General features: G+C 49.8%; 1 long non-coding RNA gene across 1 annotated transcript; it reads left to right on the top strand.

Moving 5' to 3' along the window:
• Positions 1–799: 799 nt before the first annotated feature.
• On the top strand, positions 800–6578 carry LOC123002229 (uncharacterized). The gene is made up of 4 exons (XR_006411926.3): positions 800–889; positions 1270–1474; positions 1983–2061; positions 2837–6578. It is a non-coding gene; the product is annotated as an uncharacterized LOC123002229 (long non-coding RNA).
• Positions 6579–7826: the final 1248 nt, after the last annotated feature.

The raw sequence follows: 7826 nt of genomic DNA, 5'->3' as shown, positions 1-7826 counted from the left end.
AAGAAAGTAGTGGCTGTAGAGAAATGCAAGGCAAAAAAACTAAAATATTCCTTTGACCCCCAGTGGGGCCAGAGGTGCAGAGATTCTGTTTTTTCCCTCTTAAGAGGGTTTGAAATGGAAGTCATGGATGATAAAAAGGATTTCTATATAATTCATTGTGCTAAAATATCCTTTGTAGTAATAACATACAAATATTAATATACTAGAGACTGACCATAACTTATTCGTGCATGCATTTATGAAATATGTTTTGACACCCACTGGGCCATATTTCTGCCCTCCAATCACTCCCAGTGCAGGGAGGGCCTCAGTCATGAAGACAAATGGTTACAAGACAAAATGAGACGTTACAGAACAAAAGGATGGGGGGCACGGACCAAGGAGCAGCCTGACTCCTTCCTTGGGGTTAGAAAGCTGGGTGAGGACCTGAGAATCTGGGGCTGGGGCCAGGAATTCCCCATCACACAGAATTGGGCCACCAAAACAATCATAGACAGTCTGCACCCACTCCGGGATCCATGCACAAAGCCCAAGTCCAGAGCCAGAAAGTAGTCAGGTGGGGTGGCTGGGTGACTCATTGGTTAAACATCTGCCTTCGGCTCAGGTCATGATCCCAGGGTCCTGGGTTCGAGCCCCGCATCAGGCTCCCTGATTCCCCTCTCCCTCTGCCTGCTGCTTTCCCTGCTTGTGCTCACTCGCTTTCTCTGTCAAATAAATAAATAAATGAGATCTTAAAAAAAATAAAAGAAAAGAAGGAAGTGGTAGAGTAGATAAGACCAAGGACTCAGAGGCAACTCTCACTGCTCGAGCACAGAGCCCCGGATCTGAGGAGCCAGAGACGGCCCACAAGGAGCCCCCAGGATGGAACTGCACACTCAGCCTGCTTCTGGTTTGATTGTTTTTATGTACTCGTTGGGGACGTTGATGTGTGCACGGGTCGGTCAAGTTAGGGATGTGATGAAAGAAATATGTTACTCGTTGCGGGGACAAAAGGAAGTTTTCTTAGAGACACTGATAAATAGAAAGGTGTTGAGCTGGTGGACATAGGGAGTGAGGGAGACCTGTGTGCAGAGGCAGGACGTGTGTTTTGGGCTGGGCAATGGCTACTGTCGCCGTGGGCCTGGGCCAGTGGGCTTGGGCCATTAGGGAAAGCCTCGGGTGCAGGCTCCACGGCTTGGACTTTCTCCTATAAGCAAAGAGATCTTCTCTTCCATTAAGGGGAGTTGGTTCTGAACCCTCAGGTTCCCAGCAGCTCTCCCTGCTTACTAGGTCAGCCTGAATGGTGACAGTCTCTACACTCTCGTCGGTGTCCCAGAGAACAAGTTACTTGAAAACAGATGCGAGTTTCTGGTGCCAAGTCTGGGCTGAGCAGGGCTGCAGATGTTCCAGTCACAGGAAGGCTTTGCGTAAGAAGTACCAAAGGGGTGCAGATGTCAGCAGTACCCAGGGACCACAGCAAGCGTGCCTCTGGAGGGTAAGCAGTCCCCCTGCCCCAAATCCTGGGATACAGCCAGGTCTCTGGGCCTTGACCTTTGACTTCTCCAGCTCTCCAGGGCCGCAGAGTCGCTAACTGCCCTGGTGGGTAGTTGTCTCGGGCCCCTGTGCCACAGGCAAACAAAACATCCCCATATTAAAAGAATGTTCTCCTAGTAGGGACACAGCTCATTTGTCCCTGGGCTGTTACTGGGGGAAAGAGCCAGATTCTATCCAAAGTATAAACATCATCTGAGAATCCAACAGCTCTTCCTTCCCATTCACGTATAAATTCACCTGTTACACCATTTTATGTCGCTCAAAGTTTCAGGGACTCTGAAAGACATGTCACCCAGCCCCGCGGCTGCCCAGTGTCATCACCCCCTCCTATAGGCAAGGACACGGAGGGTCAAGGAGGCTAAGTCCCACCAGTCATGAAGCTGAAATTCAAATCCAGACTTTCCAGAAGCCCCAGGCCATGCAATTCCCCCCCACTTTGTTTCCTCCAGGCAAGAGAGGCAAGGCCAGTGCAAGAGCTGCTCTCTCCCAGGACCTGGGGTTTCTCCAAATTTTTGCTTGTGAGGTCAGGTGAGTTTTATAATCTTATAACTCAAATCATTTTGCCTGGGCCTTAAAGACAACATCTCCCAAAGGTGAAAAGTGTGTGGGGGAAGGGGCACCTGGGTGGCTCGGTCGGTTAAGCGTCTGCTATCAGCTCAGGTCATGATCCCAGGGTCCTGGGATCGAGTCCCGAGTCAAGCTCCCTGCTCAGCGGGGAGTCTGCTTCTCCCTCTGTCTCTCTTCCCACTCGTACTCTTTCTCTCTCTCAAAAATAAATAAATAAAATCTTTTAAAATAGTGTGCGGGGAGGAAAGATTCATAACAATATTTTGCACTTATAGGACTCTCCATTTTTCCCAAGCATTTTACAGTTTCCACTACACTGAGTCCCACAGCCCTCCTGTGAGGGGGCCCAAGCGTTCATTCCCAGTGGCTCCTTCTGAGATTTGGGCAGAGATGAGGAGGCTGCTTGAACTGAGCCGCTCCAAGCTTCCACAGCTTCCCTGTGTGGGGGTTACAGTCCTTCACTGTATTAGGAAGGAGGGGGTGTGCGGCAGAGACCTTCCAGCACCACCCACTCCTCCCCAGCAGCTCTCTGGGGCTTCCCAGAAGCTTGCTCATGGTCCCCTTGAGGGCAAGATGCTTTCTCCGAACTGGAGGAGCAGGTCTCCTCTCTTTCTTTTCCACAACATCACAATACGAGGCTAAACTGGGGAGGTGGGCAGGCTATGTAGGGGGAATCTTAATGTAGCAATGGAAAAAATTTTAAGCATGCATACGAAATATGGTTTCTTTGCCATAGATTGAGAGAGAGCGCCAAGAAGTTAAACCCTTCATCCCAGGTATGTCTGTGGGAACCACAAGCCCTCAGGGCTGCTGCACTGCGCAGCTCAGCCCTTCCTGGGGCCCGGCCAGACCCTAACCCCGTGCCCCAGCTCTGAGAAAGCTTCCTCCTTTTTACTTCTATTTTGCAGCTCTGACTTGTAGATCTTTCCACTCCGCTTTGAAAATCTGCTCCCACTTGTTAGGAAATCCCAACTCCAACCCTCAGGGCTTGATCTCACCCCGCCACATTCCCTCCCCCAGCGCAATTCCTTAAGTCTGAGTTAGTTACTCAGTCTGGAACACTGGATGGTCCGCAGGACCGACCGCAGAGGGTCGCGGCGCTCTGTCCCCCAGAACAGTCAGAGAGGTTGGGGAAAGCCTTCCAGGTCTCCTTTGGAACCCCACCAGCCCCACGACCACCACCCCCTGAGCAACAAGTATGCTGCTTTATTTTTCTGATTAACCGGCGGTTAACTGTTAGATACTTACACATCTCTAGGGAACTGAGTTTCCAGTCTAAAGCCCTAAAGCTAAACGAAACCCACAAACATCTTCTATTTGGCCTGTGCCGTGTTTTCAGAAACGTTTGAGGATTTGAACTCCTTTGGCTAGGGTATGCCTTCTGAATTAGTCACAGTCCCCACTGTTCCCTGGTGTCCTACACACCAGGCTGATTAACTCATTTATGTTATGTGTTGCCCCTTTGGGCATTTGTGTTCACATCGGCTCTTCCAAACCCACAAAGAAGAAGAGAAACATTTTCCTACTTGTCCCCTAATTTGCAAACCCGTGTCTCTCTCAGTGGAGTTGGTACTGCACATTATTACTGGCATCATGCTTGACCTTTTCCTTAAACCCCCTTCCTCCTTTTAAATAGGCTTTCTCAGCTCTGTTGGAATTTAAAAATTCCATTACTGAGCCGCTCGTCTCTTAAGGGTTTCTCTTCTAATTACACAAACACAGTCAAAGCTTTGGAACGGTCTCTGGGGTTGGGACAGGATGGTGGGGAAGGGGAGGAGGGCAATACCATATCTCAGTCACTAAGCCGGGCAGAAAAGTGGTCCTCACTTGGTCCTGGGACAGAACTTCAGATTGTGGCGTTCCTCTCAGCGCGACCAGAAGGGAGCTGCCCTGAGTCAATTCATTAATTCATAATTCGCTAAGCCTTGGAGAAGTGAAGCGGCAGCCAACAACCCAAGTTGCAGTAGAGGACTTGGGTCAGGTTCAGCGCAGTCCTGAAATGCTGCAAGGTGAGCCACTGACCATCCCTGCGCTCCTCGGTCCGACCCCCCTCCCCAACCCAGGCAGACATGACCAAACAATCACAGCACTCTTTTGGTCCAACCTCCCCCCTCCCCAACCCAGGCAGACATGACCAAACAATGACAGCACTCTTTCTCGCCGAACCAGCCTCCTCCCACACTAGCCGTCTCGGTTCATCTCCCTGGGCAGCCGCCACAGCTCAAGCAAAACATTTGTGATGAAACCTATTTCCTATCCTCCTTGGTGTGATGGGAAGTATGTTGGGCAGCGAGTCAGAAGACCTAGGTTCTGGTTTCACCCCTGCCATTGACTCACTGGGCAATCTAGCTGCAAGGCTGTTTACCCCTGTAGGCCTGTTTCTTCATCTGTCAAATGAAGTGGTTGGGTGGGTGATTAATTGGTTTCCAACTTCCGGTCAAGGCTGAGTGGCGTGGTGATTTGGGTGAGGAGGGCTGGAAGAGTAGGGAAAAGGAAGGGGATTCCTGGGGGGTCGGTGGCCCTGAGAGGGTCCCTAAGTTAGCAGGGGTCACGCCAAAGCCAATGGCCGAGTTGCGATATGCAGGAGGGATTAGACCACGAAGGTCTAATCAGCAAAGGCATGGAGGTGAGAATGGACTGAACAGAGAGAGGACCCATAAGGGAATAATGATCGTATGGCTTCCTGGGCTAGACGCATGCGTTCACTCTCTCAGTGAACACTCCTGGCATCCGACCGTGTGTTGGGCGTTGTCGTAGGTGCTGACATCCTGTTGTGAATAAAAGACACACGAAGCCATAGGGCTGTAAGCTCATTGTCTCCCCACACGGAAGCGGAGAGAAGACTGGGAGCAGCTTGCCCAGTGGCCCCTCCAGAGGGGTAAGGACATGCATTTTAATGGCCGGGTGAGCACGGCCAAGTCACCTAACTGCCCTCAGCATTTGTGGAGAAGCTGAGGGAGGCACGTCAGGTAAAAGGCATTTCGTAAACTGTAAAATCCTCCACAGATGTTGTCTATTCATCACAACTGTAACCAATAACAGCAATAGGACGCGGTGATAATGGCGGAAGTGCAGGCAAGGGCCCTCAAGTGGCAGAAAGCATGGAAACCCCCCCCCCCACAAACCAACTCATCAGAGCCAAACCAACATTGACCCTTGCTCCCTGACCTTTCCACCTTCAATGTTTGACCCAGTTTAGGCTTCCCTTTTAAAAGCTCGTAGAAATATTTCCTCACTGTAATTACAGGCGAGGCACAGGATCTGTGTCGTAAGTAGAGCTGGTGGAAAAGGGACAATTAACCAAGGCACATAATTGAAGGGTAGATAAATATATCCGGTGGCAGATGAAGCCCCTTCCTATTGGATACTATTCCCAGTATCCAAGGGCAAAGATAGGAATGTGCTTCATTTAGACCAGAGATGTTGAGCACTTTATTATTAAGGGCTCCTGTCAAGAAGTGAGGTGCGTGTCAACGTGGGCATTGGGGACTTCCGGGACCTCCAGCAAGGACTCAGTCCACATGCTCCCGTCCCCACCCGGAGGCTTTCCACGCTGCCAGCCGTGGTTCCATTTAAAAGGTCTGCTAATCGTGACATTGGAGGGAACATCAGGAGCAGAGACAGTGTGACTCCTGTCACTGAGTGGAACGATGAAAAGTTCAAAAATAGTAGTATCCACTGGTGAAAAAACCAATAAACATATAATTTCCAGGTAATTACTATCATATAATTAGCTCTCTGCTTTTATACGCCCCAGCGGAATCTGGGTTGGGAGCAACCGTAACACGGTTTAATAATCACGGTACATTCCATGGCAAGAGGAAGACTTTGTTCCCAACAAAAATTAAGGGCCAGAGAGCACCGAGACTGGCTGAGCCCAGGCCCGATCCACACCGCCTGGTGAACCAGGTTCTTGGGGCGATATAAAACGGACTCTGGACTAGGCATCAGAAGAACCGGTTTTCATTCCAGTTTTGCCTGATCCCGCCGTGTGACCACTCCTCTGGCTCGATGTCCTTCTCATCTGTACGATTGATGGTGTCAGACTGACTCAGGCTTTCTCATCACACCCAGAGGCGTGAAGATTGGTTTTGCGGGAGGTGAAAAAAATCTTGGTTTTTACAAGGGTTTATGGCCCTCCAAAGCTCAGCCCTATCAGGCAAAATCTTACTCCTTAGTGTTCAACTGGTTTCTCCCATCGGGTTTTCCTTGGGATCCAATGAATAGCATTGACATGAGTTCATGGAAGAGGCACAAAGCCCATGCCGATCAGTGCTGCGGGACGATGGCGGACAGACGGCTGTGACTGGGGGACTTTCTCTCTGTCACTTGCTCTATCAGAAAGTGCCCCCGTAAGAGACGGCTCGATGTGCTTACTGGCTGCCATTAGCCGCCTCGTGGGTATCGGTCATGCTTATTTCAGACCTTTTGTGCGTGACTTAGGCTTTGAGAATTAAATAAAAGTACTTTAAATTTTACTATTTCATTCCAGTAAGTTATTTGATCCATCAATAATTACGTCAAGTGCTAAAAAGAAAAAAAGGTCCACAATATCTGAAAGACTCTCTAGCCAAGCGTACACACACACACACACAGACATACACACACACACAGTGCATAGGTACGCAGTATGTCTGTCGTATTACAATTTCATGGGGCAGTGATTAGCATAAAAAAGTCTTTGTCAGGCTTTGGGGAAGGTAACAACAGGTTGAGAACACTGAGCTAGATGATTTTTTAAAAAAGATTTTATCGACTTATTTGAGAGAGAGAGGGCATGAGCAGAGGAATAGAGGGAGAAGGAGAAGCAGACTCCCTGCTGAGCAGGAAGCCTGATGTGGGGCTCAATCCCAGGACCCTGGGATCATGATCTGAGCCTAAGGCAGGTGCTTAACCCTCTGAGCCACCCAGGCACCGCTGTGGTAGATGATTCTAAGAGTCCTTACATCTACGAGATTGTGCAGGTCCGCGCTTGAGAATGGCCGTGGGAGTTGGTATTCACCCAGCATAGTAATGTCATTTATGTCTTGTGAATTTAGGAAGGTTCCTTAACCACTCCGAGCCTTACACTTCCCATCTGCAGAGAAGGAATGCATACAGGCATGAATAAATAGCAGCATCCTCCTTCCAGGGGAAGAGAAGTAAACCAGTTCAGCCAGTGTCTTAATTTGTGTTCTCCTAAAAGCAGAGCCTGAGATAAGGACCTGAGGGCAGGCAGTTTGGCAGGGAGATGAGCCCAGGAAGCAGGAGTAAGGGAAGGAGAAGAGCAAGACAGGGAACAGGGGAAAGCCAGTAAAGGGCGTAAGCTGGTTACTGCTGTGGTCAAGCGGGCTTCAATCCCGCTGGTGAATGTCTGAGGAACCATATAGGATGCATCTCAGAAATGATCCTTCGGAGGATGGGGGACTGGGGCATTTAAGCCCTGATTGTCATCCTCTAGGGCAAAGGGTTAACCTTCATGATATTGACTCCTATGCGCTCTGAGGCCGCCCTACAATTGGGTTGAGTGAGTTTCTGCAGCTCTGGAGAAAGATTTTAGGCAGAAAAAGGGATGAGTGGCCCGAGGTGGTGTATTGTATATGTGCATGGACTTATTCATCGTGGCCGCAGTGGTGGCACAGGGTACCCAGAGCCTCTGCCACAACACAGCAACGTATGTATTACAGAGTAGTCCTTCCCATAGTATCCACCCGTGCATCCCTCCATTCATACACCCAGGCACCCAC

This window comes from Ursus arctos, unplaced genomic scaffold (genome assembly GCF_023065955.2).
Source record: "Ursus arctos isolate Adak ecotype North America unplaced genomic scaffold, UrsArc2.0 scaffold_28, whole genome shotgun sequence".
NCBI lineage: Eukaryota > Metazoa > Chordata > Mammalia > Carnivora > Ursidae > Ursus > Ursus arctos.
The sequence above is the reverse complement of the archived record's forward strand: the minus strand, read 5'-3'. Positions and strand labels throughout refer to the sequence as shown.